This window comes from Osmerus mordax, chromosome 9 (genome assembly GCF_038355195.1).
Source record: "Osmerus mordax isolate fOsmMor3 chromosome 9, fOsmMor3.pri, whole genome shotgun sequence".
Lineage (NCBI taxonomy): Eukaryota > Metazoa > Chordata > Actinopteri > Osmeriformes > Osmeridae > Osmerus > Osmerus mordax.
In genome coordinates this window covers 6,875,848-6,895,640 of record NC_090058.1, presented here as the reverse complement: position 1 = coordinate 6,895,640, position 19,793 = coordinate 6,875,848, and positions in this window count along the sequence as shown.

The following is a 19,793-nucleotide window of genomic DNA, read 5'->3' as shown; positions in this document are numbered from 1 at the left end:
TGTAGTTTATATTTTCGGTCCTCCAGTCTAGCTACTGTAGTTGCTTTGGACACGGTAAGCACCATAACTAACTAGGTAGGTAGGTAGGTCAGTAGGTAGATAGGTAGGTATTGTAGATACAGTAGGTAGTGTCTAGGTTGTTTGTGGGTAGGCAGATAGATATGCAGATAACTAGGTGGCTTAGAAGGTAGGTATGTACTGTAGGGAAGTCATTAGGTTGGTAGGTAGGTGGGTAGAGAAGGAGGATGGGAACTGAGGGAGGGGGGAGGTAGGTAGGTGGAAAGGGTGGTAGAGAGTTCGGTAGACAGGGAGGGAGGGAAGTAGGGGGTAGGTAGGTGTAGAAGGGGGTCGGGAGATGGGTAGAAATGGTGGGAGGGAGGTGGGTAGGTAATGATTGGATGAAGGCCCCACTGTCTCTCTGGTGTCCGTGCTGGGGTATACAACACCAGGAACGGTTAAATATTTGAACATGCTGTGAGATCTCATTAAAAACGGCATATCAGCCCACTTAAAGCCTCTCTCATACACTCTCGTGGAAGCTAGCTACAGCTCAGCCAAGTGTGACAAAACAGTTATTGTCTATTTACTCTCCAGAATTCATGATAAATTCTAATTTCCTGTCACATAAGACAGCCTTCACCATCATATCAGGGTGTGATTGAGATTCAGCTGAGCTCCAACAGCTAAAGACAAGCAGAAATAAACCAAAACAAAACAATATGACATCTAGACTAGACTAATATTTCCATAACACACACGGAAAAACAAGATGGAGTACAAACTTTGGCTCTCTGGAGTCTTCTGCCTCCTCACAAAATCTGGGCAATTAATTCTGCACATTGTTAGGGGCTCCCTATTTTTAGCCAGGCTGCCCTCTCAAATAAATTGATTTCCTGTGGTGAAGTTGGAATGTTGGTTGTGTGCTGTGGAGTGTGTTTTTTTTACACACATACCGTCCTGCTTTCCCCAGAGGAATAAATCAAAGACAACAGTGCAGACTACTCCACAGCTGCGCGTGTCTCTTTTTATTTTTGAAAACGGTTTATTTTTGTTTCACTTCCATTAATGCTCTGGCATCTCTCCAACTTTATCACAATCAACCGTAAATAGAAAGCAAAGAAGCTAGTTTCTCTCTCTCTCTCTCTCTCTCTCTCTCTCTCTCTCTCTCTCTCTCTCTCTCTCTCTCTCTCTCTCTCTCTCTCTCTCTCTCTCTCTCTCTCTCTCTCTCTCTCTCTCCTGAGACAGTCTGGTCCTGTATTCCATGGGCCCTGTCACAGAACTGCGAGGTCAAAACCAGCTAAGCTCTCAGATAGCAACACTATTAAAACATACACGGCTACACATAAATAAAAGTAGAGCAACTTGATCCTAGATTCCGGTTCAGTGTCAGGGGAGGCACTGAGCTTTGATGAACACCACCAAAGAGAGATACTCGTTGTTGGGATGGGGGTTGGAGAGAAATCTCTCTCAAGGGGAGAAGAGGAGAAATTACAATGTACAGACTTGGCAAAGAACTGTGCAAATACTACAGAATATGAATCATGAAGCCAAGCAAATGTTTTACCAGACTAACGTATTGCCATCTCGTATAAAACCCAACCTCATATATCAAACCGTTTCTTAATTATCACACTGTAACTCCCTGTGTACAACACTTGCTGAGATACTGAGATACATTTTTCATGAGTACAATTCCTCTATCCAAATGACCAGGGATTTGGCTTGGATCACATTTCCATCACTGCCTCTCCCTGCCTTTGTCACAGGCGGTGAAAACTGCAGGAGAAAAAAGCCCCAGGGTTGTGGAGAGAGAGAAAAAAAATACAGCACCGGATCCCAGTTCCTTATCCTAACTAAGCCACGCGAATCCCCCTACACCCATTTAGCTTTCTCACTCTAGAGCTCTCCTGTGCAGGCGTTTGCCCACTTTGCAGTCCTCTCACTACCTCTCTGAAAATATCCAGTTTATAGCTGTTCATCTCAATAATCAACAGGATATGTGCACGCCAGCCAGCAGGACTGGGGAGCTGGCTAACAGGAGAGTAGGCTTCCCACTGGCTTTACCCCACTATGCTTGCCACAAGTCAGTAGTTCCTCTCCAGTTACAGTTATGGAATCTGTCCTTGGGGGCTGTGGTGGTTCAAATACTTCCACAACTCTCTCATTCGGCTTCACTGCCTATGCTGTCCATCAAACAAGCGTTCCTTTTTGTGTATCGTATCAGCCTGAAGTCACCAACAGATACATGCAGAGCGATTGCAATATTGGAAACGCATTTTATTATTTATCACTGTATCTTGTGACATTATAACCTATAGCGTGGTCCAATATCTTCACCATCGACTCATGCCGTACCCCGCACCAATCAGGACATTTCCAAACAACAACTTGTCTTCCAAACACCCTCTACCATCGGTGCTCTAGGTTGTCAGCTAGCTAGCTAACTAGCTAGCAGCTATCCATCTTTTCTCCACTTGCAGCCATGCTGTCAGAGCACAGAGCTCCAGCAGCAGCTGCCGGTGGCAGGTGTAATCAATATGGACTCCAGAGAGAGTTACTCTACCAGAGGCCAGTCTCTGCTTTCACCTTCCTTGGTCTCTCTTGGGAGTCTCCCCACAGGCAGACAGGCAGACAGGGAGGGATGGGCTACTGATGTCTCTTCATGTCTCCAGGCTGTGGTGGGCACAGTGTTGCCCTAATGACTACTATTAGTCAGATGGAGTTGCATCATGTTGCTCGGATCAGGATGTTCACTGTGCTGTAAAGGTTTCTTCAAAGGGGAGGATCAATATCAAACTGAAATGTGTTTTCGGAGTCACACTTTGGAGAACAGACAATATTTTTTACGGCTTGATTGGCCCTTCGTGACTCATTCATAACGGTCATGCTTTGAGACGTGCTGTCTGTGACCCCCAAAGCATTCTGGGCCATAAGAAGGAATAATAGAACACCGAAAACAAGCTTGGAGAACTCCAGTCACCCTGGAGTGGACTAGCTGTCTGAGTCGGAGTGATTAATATGTACGGAGCAACATTATAATGTGAGAAGTCAGCTCCAGTATCCCGGCGGTGGCCTGCTCTATTGACTGTCTCTGTTGCAGTCCTGACTGTTCGGGGACAAGGCTGCTCTTTTCTCTCTCCCTGACACTGCTGCACACAGCACATTGAGGCACTGACAGTGTGTGTGGGTGTGTGAGAGTGTGTGTGTGTGTCTGACTCCCTTTCTCTCTCACCCCTCCCCTCTCTCTTCCTCGGCTCTTGTCAGTGGACCTGTCTTGTCTGACCCCTTCACTGAGTGGTCTTCTCTGTGAAATCTCTTCCCTCAACGCTCAGGGAGTCACCTGGGAGGGGTAAATAGCAGAGCCAACGCATCAGATGCCAGTTTGCTGGCTGACCACCTATACCTCTGACCATTCCCCTCTATCAGGTGAGCTTTCCCCAACTGAAGGATGAATAGTGGACTTAAGTGGTTAGGTTATCCCAGTTCACCCACCTATACATGGAGAGGGGGAAGTTCAGGAGATAATGTGGCAGACTGGTATGGAGCTATTGTTTTTTTGGATGCACCTCTGTGTGCTTTAGCGCCGGGAGCTGAATACCATTCCTGCTGTGGTTCTCTGGTTACGTTGGGTGTTGTTATGGGGTAGTTGGACTGAGACAGCACCTGTTCACATGGTGTAAAACCATACCGGAGGGACTATGGGAGCTGGATAGGCATGTGTCTAATATTTATACCGTTTTAGCCCACATCCCCACTGGCTGTTGAAAACACAGTGGGGTTTATGGCTTTGCACATACAGGCAACTTGAGTTACATAGGCGCAGTAAATGAGAACTGGGAAAGCGAGAAATCTGAACATCTGAAAAGGCAGATATGCCGTGATATAGGGACTACTGTGCGGATGGATATACACTCCACTCCACCAAATCATAAACACCATCAATCACAAAACAAATCTTTGTCTCTGTGTTCCTATGCAAATACGGTGACAATACCTCATTCCTATGCAGTTTCCAGTCAGTCTTCAGGATGACTGACGCACCACAGCTACTGCTTGCTCGTGAGTTATGGCCTTGCAGCACGGCACGGAGCCACAGCACTGATATGGCTGTGCAGTAGTCACTCTGTACGGAACAAAACAATGAAACTGTCAGACGGGCAGGTTTGATGTTACCAGCGACTGTGGTGTGTGTGGTGGCAAGGCTCATGTGGCAACCACAAGCCATGTTATTTTACACTGCAGTGTCTCCAGCCAGTCTGCACAGGGCAGCTCAGAGTAATCAGATAAGATAATGTACCAAGGAGAGAGACGGGCGCAGCGCAGGAAGCAACCCTGGCTGAGTGGGAGACAGAGATGGGTGAATATGTGAATGTGTGCGTGTGTGTTTACATGCTGTGTGTGTGTACACACATGAGTGTGTATGCTTGAGAGAGGATGCCTGTGCACACTGTGAGGACTGTACATGATCTCCACTCAGTGTGATCTCTCAGTCGTGGGTGAGCACTAGAACCTGGACCGTGATGTGCAGATATGGCGGATGTTTATAAAGCTGCCAGGCTCAGGGCATCATTCAGCCTGCATTATCAGAACCATTTGATTGGCTGGGAGGTGGGCCTCTGTGCAGGTTCACCCCGGGGCCAGCAGCCACGCACGTTTCAACAGCTCATATTTCACTGCAGTCTGCTGAGGGGGCCTGCCTGTTGCCTGTCACCTGGTCTCTCTCTCTCTCTCTCTCTCTCTCTCTCTCTCTCTCTCTCTCTCTCACACACACACACACACACCCACACACACACACACACACACACACACACAGAGATACACAAGCATAGATACATACACCCACCCCACCCTACAGACACACATGCACACATTCAGTACCACACATGCACACACAAACCCGCACAAGCACACATACACATGCTGTACTGTACATACAAATACACTCACACATTATTTTCATTTTCAGACAAAATGCTGGTATAATGTGTTGGTGCTGTAGGAAGATTGCCCAGTGTGTTGTCATACTGTACGTCACTCTCTAATTGCTTGATTGTGTTATGCAACACGCTTTTTAATTGGACTGTTTCAATAATCTGGCATCTGGGCGCTATTTCACTATGGGTTTCTGGATAGTAATTGTTGAGTTGCACAAGAAGAAGTTAGATTTTAAATAACGATAACAAAATGAGCAAGGAGATGAATAAAAATGGTATATTATTTTTCGTGAATTGCGTCATATTCATACCACGTTGCTGTATAACTCATGAACATCATCTTACAAGACTCCAATCTGCTGTTGTGGTTAAGTCTCATTTTAAAGGAATGGGGGTGGGGGTGGAGTGAAGGGCCTCTCTCTTCTCTGAGGACCCCTCTCCATGCTGGACAAGGAGCAGCACCATGTCTGACCCTCCTCTCCGCCAGCCCAGGCCAGGGACACATGGTTAACACCAGAAACATGGAGGTGTTCAAACCATCACCCCTCCTCCCTTCATACTACTTTAACAAACTTGCTTTTTCTATCTTTTTATGTTTCAAATCTTTCTTTCTTTCTTTTGCTCTCTCTCTCTCTCTCTCTCTCTCTCTCTCTCTCTCTCTCTCTCTCTCTCTCTCTCTCTCTCTCTCTCTCTCTCTCTCTCTTGTTCCTTTAAATTTTTATCAAAAGTGTTCCTGTGCGAAGTGCTCCTCTCAGAGCAGGTAGCTGATTCCCCTGCCTGTCCTTGTCCTTGTCGAAGGGACTGGAGGGATCAGCGGTGTGATTGAGCAAGGCTGTCTCCTCCAGAGCACCAGAGGAGCAGCTGTTCTCATTAAAAATGCAGGCAGACTGAGGCTCCCCGGCCCAGACCAGACTGAACCTGGACGCCGGTCTAAAGCTTTCATTCTTGCTCAGGAGAGAAACATGTCCTCCATCCATCCATCCCTCCATCCATCCTTCCATCCTCCTCTCCCTCCTTCCCTCTTGGCAAACTGACAATGGCCAAACTCCCCCTCGCCACAGGTGGACAGCGGTGTAGGAACTATTGCTGCAAAATGCCTTGTAGTCGTTAAGGTATTTTGTCTCATCCGTTAACAAATGAGCATGGATTCCCTCAGTTCTGGTTCTTGAGAAGAGTTAAGCACAAGCAGGAGTGTTGAGGAATTATCTTGGGGAAAGCAGCAGCATGTTCGCAGTAATAGCACAGAACCACAGAACCGCCTTCAAACCAACCGCCTAAGGTTCTTGGCTTAGCAGGAAGCAACGGAGATGACACGCAGCTCTTCTGGAACATTCCAGCCTTGTCCAGGCCAACTTGTACAGTTAGATAATGCAGCGTAGCTGTGATGTGTAGACTAAGGAGCCCTGAAAAGGGATACACAAGTCTAGAGAGGCCCGCACAGCTGGCTAATAGAATCGGAGGTATCCATCAAAAGGTTGTGTAAACCCTCACTGAGACAGCCAGGGTCTAAAATCATGGGTGAACGTGGAGGATAAGCTCTGGTATTAAATATTGTCAACAGAAGATACAGTTTGGCTCATAATGCCCATGCCTTTGTAGAGTTAAAGGGGGATTTGGGATTGGGATGGACATTCTGGGTTTTCTCAAATGGTGATGGTGTGTGTGTGTGTGCGTGTGTGTGTGGTTGTATGTGTCTGACCATGTAGGTATGTGTGATTGTGTGAGTTTGAGTGTGTGTGTGTGTGTGTGCGTGGGAGGCAGACAGGAGGTACTGATGGATTACAGACCTCACCTCTGAAGCTGACCCCATTACTGCCTCAGCCCTCAGCCATCCTTCCACCCCCCACCTCACCATCTCCTTCAAACCCCACCTCACTCCCTCCTTCAAACCCCACCTCACTCCCTCCTTCAAACCCCACCTCACTCCCTCCTTCAAACCCCACCTCACTCCCTCCTTCAAACCCCACCTCACTCCCTCCTTCAAACCCCACCTCACTCCCTCCTTCAAACCCCACCTCACTCCCTCCTTCAAACCCCACCTCACTCCCTCCTTCAAACCCCACCTCACTCCCTCCTTCAAACCCCACCTCACCCCCTCCTTCAAACCCCCACTTCACCCCCTCCTTCCACCTCACGCTCCTTCAAACCCTGACCTTACCCTTCTCAACCCCCCGAACCCCCCTCAACTTGTCCACACAAAGACAGAAACTGGCCCTAACCTGTACCGGACCGCTTGGGGGTGGGCTGGACGGGGTGGGGGTTGGTGGTGGAGGGGGGTGTTGTCCATATGAGGGGGCTGATCTAACATGACAGGCATGCTGAACAGTGGTCTGCCTCCACTCTGGTGGCCTTGCAACACTAAATCCAGGGAGCTTGAGATTTATGTGGGGACATTTCCTGATAGGTCCGAGCAGGGAAAACAAAGTGTGCATTAGCACGACGTCTCACTGTCTCCTCTGACACATATCTGTCTGATAATGAGAGGCACTGCGGCCGTGGTCCGTGTTAAAGTTCAAACCACTTGTCACCCCATTTCACTCACACGTCATGAGCACTCCAGATAGGGCCCCCAGATATACCCCTCAGTGGTGAAATATCACGAGGTTGAAGAGAAGTTCAAGTCACTGCCACTCTGTTAATATTAGTTTTCCTCACATAGAATACATTATATTTGTCTTAGGCCTTGGTTGCACATTTGAGCACTTTCAGACAAAAGGGACACAGTTATCTTTGTACAGATATGCTCATTTCACACTAATAAGAAGGAATGGCTGCTTATTCTTGCAAAGCAAACGATAAGTCACAGGCTTTCTGAATAAAGAGAGACTTTAATGACTTGACTAGGGCACGGGTTACTGACTTTGTGTGTGGCTTTCTCCGGTTCCCAAAATGACAAGCACTCGTCCAAAACGGAGAAAACATCAGTGTCATTAAAGAGATATACCGGAGACTAGACCTCTAATGATGACACACACACACACACACACACACACACACACATACACACACACACACATGCACATAACCAATATTTGAAACATCCCTCCACAGAAAACTCCATGATGTGGTCTAATGATTTACTACAGCAATATGAGGTGGGAAATATTACCAGACATCTTGCATAATTCATAATCTTTTTCTTAAAGATGGTATTGATGTCACTAGGAGAGGAGGTAGTTAATTGTGCTTAGTCCTTGCTTTCGTGTGTGTCTGCGTGTTGTTCTTGAACATAACTCTCAAATGTATATAGTCCATAAAACAAATGGCTGTTGTGAAGCACAGATTGTGTTGTTAAACCAAACGTTGTTTGTAACACTCAGAGGCAAGCAGAATTTCGACATAAAAACAGCAATAACCTGTGTGTTACGTAGATTTATGTCACCTCGTCTTTCCCACACTCTACATTCTGAATATTGCCAGGTAGTAAATTAAAGCAATGCCTTTTGGCAAAGATTGTACCCCCTGCCATATGCACACACACACACACACACACACACACACACACACACACACACACACACACACACACATACACAGAGACACTTGGAAGCACGCTCAATCTGGGTACATACACAAGCACACACATAATAGATACAGAAACCCATTCTCTCACACTGGCCGACCACAATATTCTCTATTATATGGGTGGACCTGTGAATCAAGTTCACCGTCCTTTTCACAATGCAAGCTTTACTCTTTTAACAGCGCCTTACGTCACTAAATTTGGCATCGAGTTCTCAACCTGGAGAAGTGCTTACTGACATGACCCTGGGAAAAGGAGCCATGAATGGCAGGTCTCTGTCACCTGAAACCTCAGGTCGATGACACTGGGAGAGGCCAGGGGGTTAGGAGCTAATGCACTTTGAGTGTTGTTATCTCACACACACGTACTCTTACAAGAACTCACGTACGTATACATGCAGACACACACACACATCCCCAAAACATACACACACACACATCCCAACCACACACACACACATCCCAACCACACACATACACATTCACTTCAACCACACACACATTTTTTGATATGACAGTGCTTTATAGATGTAAAGAGTACATACACACACACAAACCTCAACTCCACTCCCCCCCCTACACACACACACACACCTTCAAACCCCACTTCACCCCCTCCTTCAAACCCCACCTCACCCCCTCTTTCAAACCCCCACTTCACCCCCTACTTCCACCTCACCCTCCTTCAAACCCTGACCTTACCCTTCTCAACCCTCCAAACCCACACACACACACACACACACACACACACACACACACACACACACACACACACACACACACACCACAACCATAGACACACAGACAGACGTCCACATCCTGAGAGATGACTGTGCCTTATTGATGGAGAGAGCTGAGCCTGTGTAAGTGATGGTGTTGGAGAGTGAGAGTGAAACTGGGTCTCAGTATGATGCATTTATATACATGTTAAAAATGGAGACAGTTGGGTCTGGGACGAAAGAAAGATCTCTCTCTAATTCTCCATCCATCATCACGAAGTGACTCTTCTGTCATCGCCGTGGCATCATTACTCTATACCCACACTCACACACACACACACACACACACACACACACACACACACACACACACACACACACACACACACACACACTCGTGCCTCTGTGTGTGAAAACCCAAAATACTTCATATATCTCCAATCATTTTCTTTCTTTTATCACTCTCCCTCATATTGTGTATGTGTAGCCATCAGAGGGATATAAAACCAGAAAGTTTGGAAAGTCTAGTTTAAAGCTAACTTTAACAATGGCATAACTGAGAGGAAGATGAAGCTGCCAACGAAGATTCCCTCTCTGGAATGATATGTGGACAATTTAAGCACTGGCACACCACAAGTCAGTCGAAGCAATTGTTGCAGTGCATCAGTGTTGAGAAATGGAATCGTTTTTTTTTTTACTTACTTGTGGGCAGAAGACTATTGCCTTTACATCATCCCTGAGACACTTAGAAGAAAATCGGAACCAATCCCTGGTTGCTTTCAACCTACCGTACCATGGCTGTATCGAGAACAATGACTAAGAACCGTGGCTCAGAATCATGGATCAGAACCATGTGTCAGAACCAACGACCGACCCTCCTCCCTACAGAGACATGAGCCACTCGATCAGTGGGATCGGAGCAGCTCCTGTGTGCTGCACCACATGCATGTCATGTACGGGACTGGGCTTCAGCGGCCCTGGCGGTCCTGGGGTGGAGGCTGAGGTTGGTGCTGGGCTTGCTGCTGCCTGGAGGCTCTCCAGGCTGTTCAGCACAGGCCGCTGCTCCAGAGACCCAGGCAGGCAGGGGAGTTCGGTTTGGCTCCTGCCCAGAAACAGAGCTACACAGAGGGGCCCTCCGTTTCCTGGAATGCCCCTTTTTTTACCCACAGACTACACCCCACCCACCACAGCGAGGACTGCAGCGGATGAAATGGGCATTGCTGGGGAGTGACCTCATCTTTTCTGTTTTATTCCCCCGTCGTCCAATTCGAGTTTTCCTATCATCGTGTAAAGCTCGGCGGTGAGCACTCATGCGTTCACACGCTCCGGCAGACACCTACAGCACATGCGAGCTCACACGCTGTCTTTCACCCTCACTCTCTCATACACACACACATACACGCATACACACACATACACACGCTCACATACATACACACGCGCACTCACACAAACACACGCAATCCACTAACACATACATATGGCAGACTGAGCGTGCAGGCTGGGCAGCTGGCCGGTATTAAATTGGATCCCTGGGTTCCCCACTGTTCAATGGGACTTAAAGCCATATTAAAGGCATCTCCTGCAGCCCCTCAGCAGCAGGGGAGTGCGTGGAGAGGGGCCAAGCCAAGCAGCCATGTGCCAGCCACGCCCCTGGAGGACTGCCTCTGTCCCGGCTCCTCTCCGAGGCCTCGGAGGCCAGGGTGATGTGACAGATGCCGCCCCACGCCTGCCCCCCTACACCCCTCCACTTCCAGGGCGAGGGTTGTGTGCTTTACCACAGAGCTCTGGCCGTCTCTCTTCAGTAGCGCCATTAAAGTTAACTAAGTACAGCTCTTATTACATGCATCAGTGTGCTGTAGAGGGACCTTACAGACTGAGTTATGGCCCCGTAGATAGAGGTTCATGCAGCATTGTTTGCTTAGATTTGATTCCAAATTGGAGATTTCCTCCCATCTCTTTGAATTTATGTCGGACATTACTTCCCAAGTATAAGGCTGTTTTGTGTGTGTGCCTTTTTATTGGGTGTGTAGATGCCTGTGTGTGTGTGTGTGTGTGCATGTGGATGTGTGTGCGAATGTTTGTGGGTAGGTTCCTTTTATATGGCTATGTCTTTGGATATCTGTATGAATGTGTGTTTGTGAGTGTGTACCTTTTATGTGGCCGTGTGTATGGATACCTGTGTGTGTGAGTGTGCGTGTGTGCGTGCGTGCGTATAGTGAAGCGTTAGCTCAGAGCTCGCTCTAAGCTGGCCAGTCAGTGTGTTGGAGGCTGTGTGGGCAGATGCTGTTTTATGTCCTCAACTCATTTTTATCATCAGCTCCTAGTTTCCTCCAATTGCATTAAAGCTAGCGGTGCAGTCAGGCCTGGAGGAAGAGCACAAAGGGGAGGATGTCTGTGAAGTCATGTCGCCATAACTGCCTCACATCAAACAACCAATGTTGATTTCAGTCCAAAACCAAATAAGGCCGCCGCAGTTTCCGAGGTAGCTCATTAAAAAATGGTGAATGGGGAGAGCAATGATGTCATCATAAATGAGAGGTAATCTAGCTGAATGAGCGATGTGAGTTCCACCCTGAGCCAGCTAACTCCACCTGGTGACAGACTGAGGGAGAGAAGGTGTGAAGCTTGGGTAGGGAGGCTCTCTCCTGCACCTCCCCCCAACCCCCCCTCTTCCTTGACCTGCTAGGGGGGCAGCACCTGAGCGGCACGCTACGATAATAGGGGAAGCCTAATAACTTTGTTTAGCTTGTTAGTCTGATTGTTTCCTCACAAAGCTAATTAACTGTCTCAGCCTTAGGGACCCTCTTCATTTCCCAGAACCACCCCCCCTCTCCTCCAACCTCCCCCTCACTCCCCCCTCCTCCCTCCCTCCCTCCCTCCCTCCCTCCATCCCTCTCTTCTCTTCCTCCACCGGTGTTTCACCCGTTCCTGTCATGTGGAAATTGATGGTGGGTCTAGTGATTGTCTGTTTGGTCCCAAGGTGCCTTTCCCCCTTCACACAGACATCCCAGAATTCCTGCTGGACCACACTTGATTAGGATAAATCAATTGTAGGGGGTCAAACACCTCGGTTGGGGCAGTGTCATCTCTAACGGCTCCCTGCCAAGCCAGTCGCCAGCCGCCAGCCGAGGGGGTGTTCTCAAGACCCCTATGACCCACAGGCCACTCTCGTTTCCACGGTGAGACCTTCATTAGGAGACAAATCTGTTCCAGGGATGAGAAGGGGGATTGAGGGGGTAGGGTCCATCCACACATTCTGCTCTTGGTGGTTTTACTGTTGTGGCTGTGTGTCTGTGTGTGTGTGTCTGTGTGTGTGTGTGTGTGTGTGTCTGGGATGTTGTTGGAAACAGACAAGCAACGTCAGAGAGCAATAACGCCACCTGCCCAGTGCAGCAGCTGATAATGCCGCAGATCTAATCAATTGCTCCAGGAAAAGCAGAGCCAGATCAATAGCAGGCAGGCTGATTTGCTTCTGTTCTTTGAAAGTGGATCCAGACCTCGCTACATTAAATTGGACTAATTGAAGAGCATGCTTGGAAACAAGCCCCTAAAAAACACATGGATGTCAGTGTGGCACCTCTTTGAGAAGCTCATCTCCCCGGGAACACCCCAGGAACACCGCAGCAACAAGGAAGTGGTTAGCGAATCAGCATAGGGCTCTCCAGGTGAATCCAACAACATACAAATGGATAATTGGAAGGTTACTTCATCTTTAATGACCCTTTGTTGTGTTGCGGAAAATTGACATGCCCTTGTACCTCACAGCTGAACTTTAGTATCTGCACTAATTACATACTGTGCAGCTGATAATTAAGATAATTATATCCTAACATAATTATATTAATATCTTGTTATGCAGTGTCAACTGCTTTGCCACTGTTGCACAAACACCAGCATGCATTCAGTGGTATAGTGTAGACGTTGAGCTTGAACTCATGCTCTGCAGGAGCATTAAATGGGCCACTTACCCGCTGAAGTGAAAAATACAGCAGGGTGACAGTGATACATCTCATCAACACAGGCAACAAATTAAAAACACTCACCCATGAGACACCAGCGCTCAATACATTGGCCTTATTTTCAGGGGAAAATGGGGCATTCTCAAGCCAAAACAATCTATCAAAGTAAATGACCCCGGCTATTCACAAATCTGTCACTAGCCAGCAACCGGGCAGGGCTATCGGTCGGGCCGGATGTTCCCAGAGAGCTCATTCCATCTGCAGTCTCAAGGGGGAAGTGAGAGGCCCCTGAGCATCAGAGTCTTAGTCGTCTGCTCTGGTTTAATTAATAAGTTTTGTCGTATTGGCCAGAACAACACAAGGTTTTAACCCTGTTAGCTGAGTGGCGTGTAGCCGTGTTAGTGCTATCGGAAGGGAGGGGTGTGTGGCGGGGGGCGGGGGGCGGGGGTATTAAAAGATCTGTGCTCTGGATTGCCTCCATGCACCAGGAAGGAGATTTGAGCCCAAATGAAATGATTGTATCAGATAGAAATCGATAGCAATCCATGCCTTCCTTAATCCCACTGTAGCTCCCAGATCACTCCCTGATGCAGGCTATCTCTCAGCCATCATTACGACACACAGATCAATCCTCACCAGACAGACAGAACAGGCAGGACTGGGGAAGAGGAGAGAACCGGGGAGGAGAGGACAACAGAGGTGTGGAGAGGAAAGGACCCTTCAGAGGATCTAGACTGTTGTAGGAGCTGATTAAGCAGACATCAACCCATTAGGAAACAAGATCCCTAAACTTCTCATGTACAACTTGACTCTAAATGAGATGGACAATATTGTAGCTACAGGACCAGGAACATTGAAACACGAGCGAATCAGGAGTACAGCCCGCAGAAAGCAGGAGTTGGGGAAAGGAGATAGAAATGTGAGCTATGTTTAAAACCAATGAGGAGAACATTTATCAGAGCGTAATGAAATTCCACAGTGCTTTTTTGTTCCTCTACATTCCTGACAATCTGTTTATGTTAACGTCATTCTCCATGAACCATCATGAAGAGGCCCTGGCCATATCCCCAGGATTACTGTGCTCTGCGTAGGGAACCACATTAGATGACAGTAAGCATATTTTTTTGTGAGCAGAACATATCATAGAGGTAATAACTCAGGTCTATCTCAATGCGACTTTAGAATTTCTGAGAACCTGTATAGCTGCATCCAAATGAAACACATTCACAGCGCAATCAACACTTTCAGCTTTCCAAGTTTAGTTTAGTAGTCAAGTCACTCCGGTCTGTTTAAAGACCCTCAATTAAAACCTTTTGGAGCACGGCTGCTTTAATAGTTACTGTGATTTTAATCACAACTATTCCCCTGTCCTGGAGGGCTGGGCTGAGGCTGGGGCCCAATGCACACATCAACTTATCTCTTAAAGCCCCGCTTTCTCATTTCACACCTCCGTCAAAGTCTGGCCCGACTCCCTAGCGCACCCACCCCACCCGTCCTCCGCACCTCCCCCTCCCTCCCCCTCCCTCCCCTCCACCTCTCCTCCCCCCTCCCCCTACCTCCACTCCACCTCTCCTCCGCCCACCCCCCCACCCCCCTCCACCCCCCCTCTGCAGTCCCGAGCCTGTACGGACCTACAGAAAACAAGTAATTAATTCCTTCATCATCAATATTCTGCTCATGAGTTGTCAACACGGGGAGAGAGAGAGCTGGTACAGGAAATCCGACTGGAGATGGAGAGTGTACTAAATGAGAGAGAGAGAACAGTTGTAGTAGAGGAGAGAGAGAGCTGCGGGTCATCTGTCCTCAGTGCTAATGTTATCTTCCTTTCTCCTTCCACTCTCTCTCTCTCTCTCTCTCTCTCTCTCTCTCTCTCTCTCTCTCTCTCTCTCTCTCGCTCGCTCTCTCTCTATCTCTCTCTCTCTCTCTCTCTCTCTCTCTCTCTCTCTCTCTCTCTCTCCTCTCTCTGTCTCTCTAGAAACAGAAAGCTGGCGGCGTTGAGGAACTTCTCCCAGCAATTAAGCCAGGGCGCAGACGCGACTCGTAATTACCACTGCTCTGCTCCCCTCTGCTGTCGCACAACTCTGCCTACCCTGTGGTCATAAAGAAAAGGCACTGAAGAATATTTAGAAATAAATTATTCAAAGTGATTGCTCGCTCTCAATTATTCATAGAGCCCCGCGAAAGCAGATTTGCATCGCTCGCTGTAAATATTATTAATCTAGCCAATTACAAAACTCTTGCCGCTACGAATTCTTCAAATGATGTTCCAAATGTGTGTGGCATTTTACAGCCTTTAATGTTTTAAATGGCTTGAAATGAATGTGTAGACGTTTTTTTATTACAAATCTTCTAGAAAAGTCCGAACAGAATACGGTGATATTTTACACGTAGTACAAGCTTCCACCAAAAACATGTAAACATAGGACAACCACCACGCAGAAGAAGTATCAGAAACTGGAAACTGATTTATCTAATCTCATCCTGCCTGTTCCAGCGTCACATACCAGGCTGTGTCCACTTCCTGTTGTTGTTAAGACATTGGGAGGAGTTGCTGTTAAGCAGAGAAAGGAAACCCTCTCGTGTGCCAGCTAGACAGCCGCACAAGTTATTTAGCCAGAAAGATGCTCAGCCAGCCAGCCACCTAGACCAGACAACAAACTAGACAAAATAGCCATTCAGCCAGCAATCTAGATAAACCAGTCAGTCAGTCAGTCAGCTATCTAGCTAGACCAGCCAGCCAGCCATTTAGCTAGTCCAGCCAGCCAGCCAGCCGGCTTCCAGCATCTGGCACTCTCAGTAAACTGATTATGTATTCTCTTCTGAGCACAGCTCATTGTTTCAGGATGAATAGGAGAGCTGTGCAGTGAGGCCCAGACACACTGTCATGCTGCTGGCCTTAGGGTCTCCACCAAGCTTCATTAGCACACACCCCCCCAAACACACACTGAAGACACAGACAATGACATGTTATTCACACACAAAGTCACATGATGGGAATATTAAAAAAGATTAACAAATAGTGATAGAAAAAAGTTTTTTCATTGTACAGTACATTAAAAGTCCATAAAAATCACCACTGAAACAAACTCAGAATGTTGACAATGTATTGCTCAAGGCACATGTACAGCAGCCTCTCTCTCTGTCTCTCTGTCTCTCTCTCTCATTGCCTTGCAGGCCACGGAGTGATGTGACACGCTGTAATGCGGTGCAGGGTAAATTACTTTAGGAATATCCCCTCATTAATTACACTGGCTATTGGCAGCACCTGAGATAAAGCAGATTAGAAGAGCAGGAGAGAAAACAGAGGCCGGAACAGTGCTGTCAGCAGTTTGTCTTCCGTGTGTGTGTGTTGTGTGTCTGTGTGGGTGTACATGTGTCTGTGTATGCATGAATATTTGTGTGTGTATATGTAAGTCTGTGTGTGTGTGTGTGTGTATGTGTGATAACAGTAAGACCCATCCGCATAAAGTCTACTTATAGGTGGCGCTACAGTCCAACCACACCAGATAAACTACATTTGGACTGGTGTTCCGGTGATAAAAGAAGAGTTGACCCTTTAAGAGATTGTGTATCAGTAAAAGGATTAGCTCTCCAGGGTTGATGGACCCTCTCTACCTCAGTCCTCTCCAAACAGAGAGCACTGAACGCATAGCAACAGACTCCTCAACCATAGCACACTGTATCTACAGCATCAAGCCTCAAGCCTATCCTGCCTTGTGAATCTCTGAAAGCTAAAACCTATCCGTTTTAAATCTATATTTTCTTTGAAAGGGGAGATTTGTTCTTTCAACCAAATCAGAAAACAATCCATCTGGCCTCTCGTGGACCTGTCTGTCTTCAGAGTAGAATGATTGCTTCTTCATTTGGCCAAGGTAGAATAACTACCACTTGACTCCTTGTAAGCAAAAAAATCCAAGCAGAACCCTATTCAAATGTATCAGAGATAGTCTTTCAAGCTAAATTAATCATGTTAAAAATTCACATTAAACACACTCCCACTGCAAGCTGTCAACACTGATTAATGTGGAACGGAAAAAAAAGGTGCAAATGTAAAAAAACAACACAACATGTAGCAACATAAAGTGAGTCCAAGTGGAAGTGTGTGTTGCTTTTGTATGCATCCTGTGTAACCCATATTGGGGTTCACAGGTCTCCTGAAAACGAATAAATCACTGCCGTTAGACAAATTAATCAAAGTGTCCAGCTGTTGCTGTGCATGGCTAACTCACAACAGTCTCGCCTCCCACTTCCTCGTGCTGAGCTAGACTTCCCAACACCCCCCTCTCGGTGCAAGGCAGCATGGGTAAGGAGGCAGATCGAGTTTGTCTCCCCCTGAGTGATGTAGTGCCACTTCCCACCTGACTTTTTATCGCCACGTCAGATGTGTCCGCCGCCGCCACGCTCCTCCGCTTTCACCCAGAATGTTCCAGCGGAGAGACGAGCGTCTTCGTTTCCAAGCTAATGTGGCGACTCGCGCTACCGCGGGGCTTCTTCTGCAATGGAGATGCAGCTTGATGTGGTGGTAGGGATCAGTGGGCGCACAACCGGTGATGGATCAATTCAACATGCCATGCAGCCTTCTAGAAAGATGGAAACATCAGTCACAGCTCACGGGAACTATTTGTTTAAAGACAGTTGACTAGTTCCACCAGTGGAAGTTACCACAGCAGTGAGGGGGTTAACTGCACAGACAGAACCCCCTCGGTGAGCTTGCCATGAAATGGAAAAGATACGTAAGTGGGAAGTGTTGGTGGTGACATGCTGTACCTGGACAGTTGTGACAAGGAGGTCTGAGTACACCACCCCCCTCCCCCACCACACACACACATACACACACACATCTAGTCAGACCCCCTTGGAGAAATCTCATTGTTGCAGGCCAGTGTGAAGGTGGTGAGTGTCAGTCAGGGAAAATATACATAGGGAACCTTGCTAAACACAACTACAACACTCAATCCCTCAAACCCTCTCTTTCACCCTTTGTCCTTCCCAACCCCTATCTTTTGTAATCTCTTATATTTCCCTTAACTCCTAAGTGTTCTCTCACTGTGTATAAATCTCTCTCTCTCTCTCTCTCTCTCTCTCTCTCTGCACTGAACACACACACCTACAGACAGACATACACACCCTCCCACACTGCACTCTTATCTCTCCCAGTCTTGCTGACTGTTGAGGTCTTCTGCAGGAGGAATTACTCTGACAAGTTTACTTTGTGTTAATCTCATAAATGCCCCCCCTCCACCCCTCCCATTCTGTCGATGCAGACACATGCAATAAAGTCACTTACATAAACTTCTCCAGACAGACAGTGTGCTGATAAACAGCTGACATGTTCAAAGTTCTTCTCCGGAACCTAGTGATTTCCACCAGGAACACTTTATTTGACTCCTTTACTGCAGCCGGTGCCCCAAGTCTGAAGGGCAGCTTTAATACAACCATGCTCTCCCTGTTGGCAGGATGCACTCTGGGAAATGTTGTTTTTATGGGACTGTGTTTAACTCGCTCATCTGTAGTTACGGTAAGGAATCAATGTCATGATACACCGCTGCAGAGGTGAGAGGATTCACAAGACATTAAGTGAAAGTCATTTCTGGTAACCTTTATCCAGGTGCTTTTAGGGAATATTAGTACAAACAAGTCTGGAAAAATATATATTTGTACAACTACTGTAGGAAATGAGAAGCCCTATGAGTTTTCCACCACACTGGTCTGGTGACTTACATATGCTTGTATTCATCTTCCTGTCTTTGTGGGTTATCTGAAATGTAGGCCCAGGGCAGACCTCCTACACACTAGGGTTTATTATACACACATTGCTTCCTCTAGCAAATGACACCAAGGCAGGGAGAGAGTTGTGTAGCCTGTCTCCAGTCTTATTATGCAGTCTACACACACACACACACACACACACACACACACACACATGCACACACACACACGCACACACAAACACCTTATTATCTAGTCTTCCCCACACCTCTGTACCTACCCCTCACTAGCAGTGCAATGATGGGCCATCATTCACCTCACCCCACCATTCTCTCTCTCAATGCCACTGTAATTGGTCCAGCTTTACCTTTTAATAATCTGAGTGACAATATGCTAATACCTGATGGGAAAGTGGGGAGGTGTTTGTCTGTCTGTGGGTGTGGGAAGGTGTCTGAGAGAGAGAGAAGCAGAGTGTGTATACAGTATGGCTATGAGAAATGTATCTTATGTGTGTGTGTGTGTGTGTCAGTGTTAGTATGTATTTGTGGGTGGGTGTTTGTGTGTGTGTTTGTCTTTGTCACCTGCTCATTAATGACCGAGTCTGTTCTCCAGCTCAGATTGTTACGCTCTGCCAGGCGCATCTGCCCGCGCTCCAACCCTCAACCACAGAGGTGTCAGATTGAGGAGCACACACAGACACACACATATGCACACACACACACACACACATAAAAAAAACATACACACATGCAATAATTAATGAAACTGAATGTGTGGCTTTTTTAAATGGACAAGCTTGGAAAACTGTGGATGTTGTGTAAAAACAATAATACTGTCTGGATATGAATGTTACAGATACACACAGTTACCACCACTATTACATTCACATACATAGATACTATATGTTTTTCATTTAGCCATCTAGATAGATACTGGTTTGTCACCAA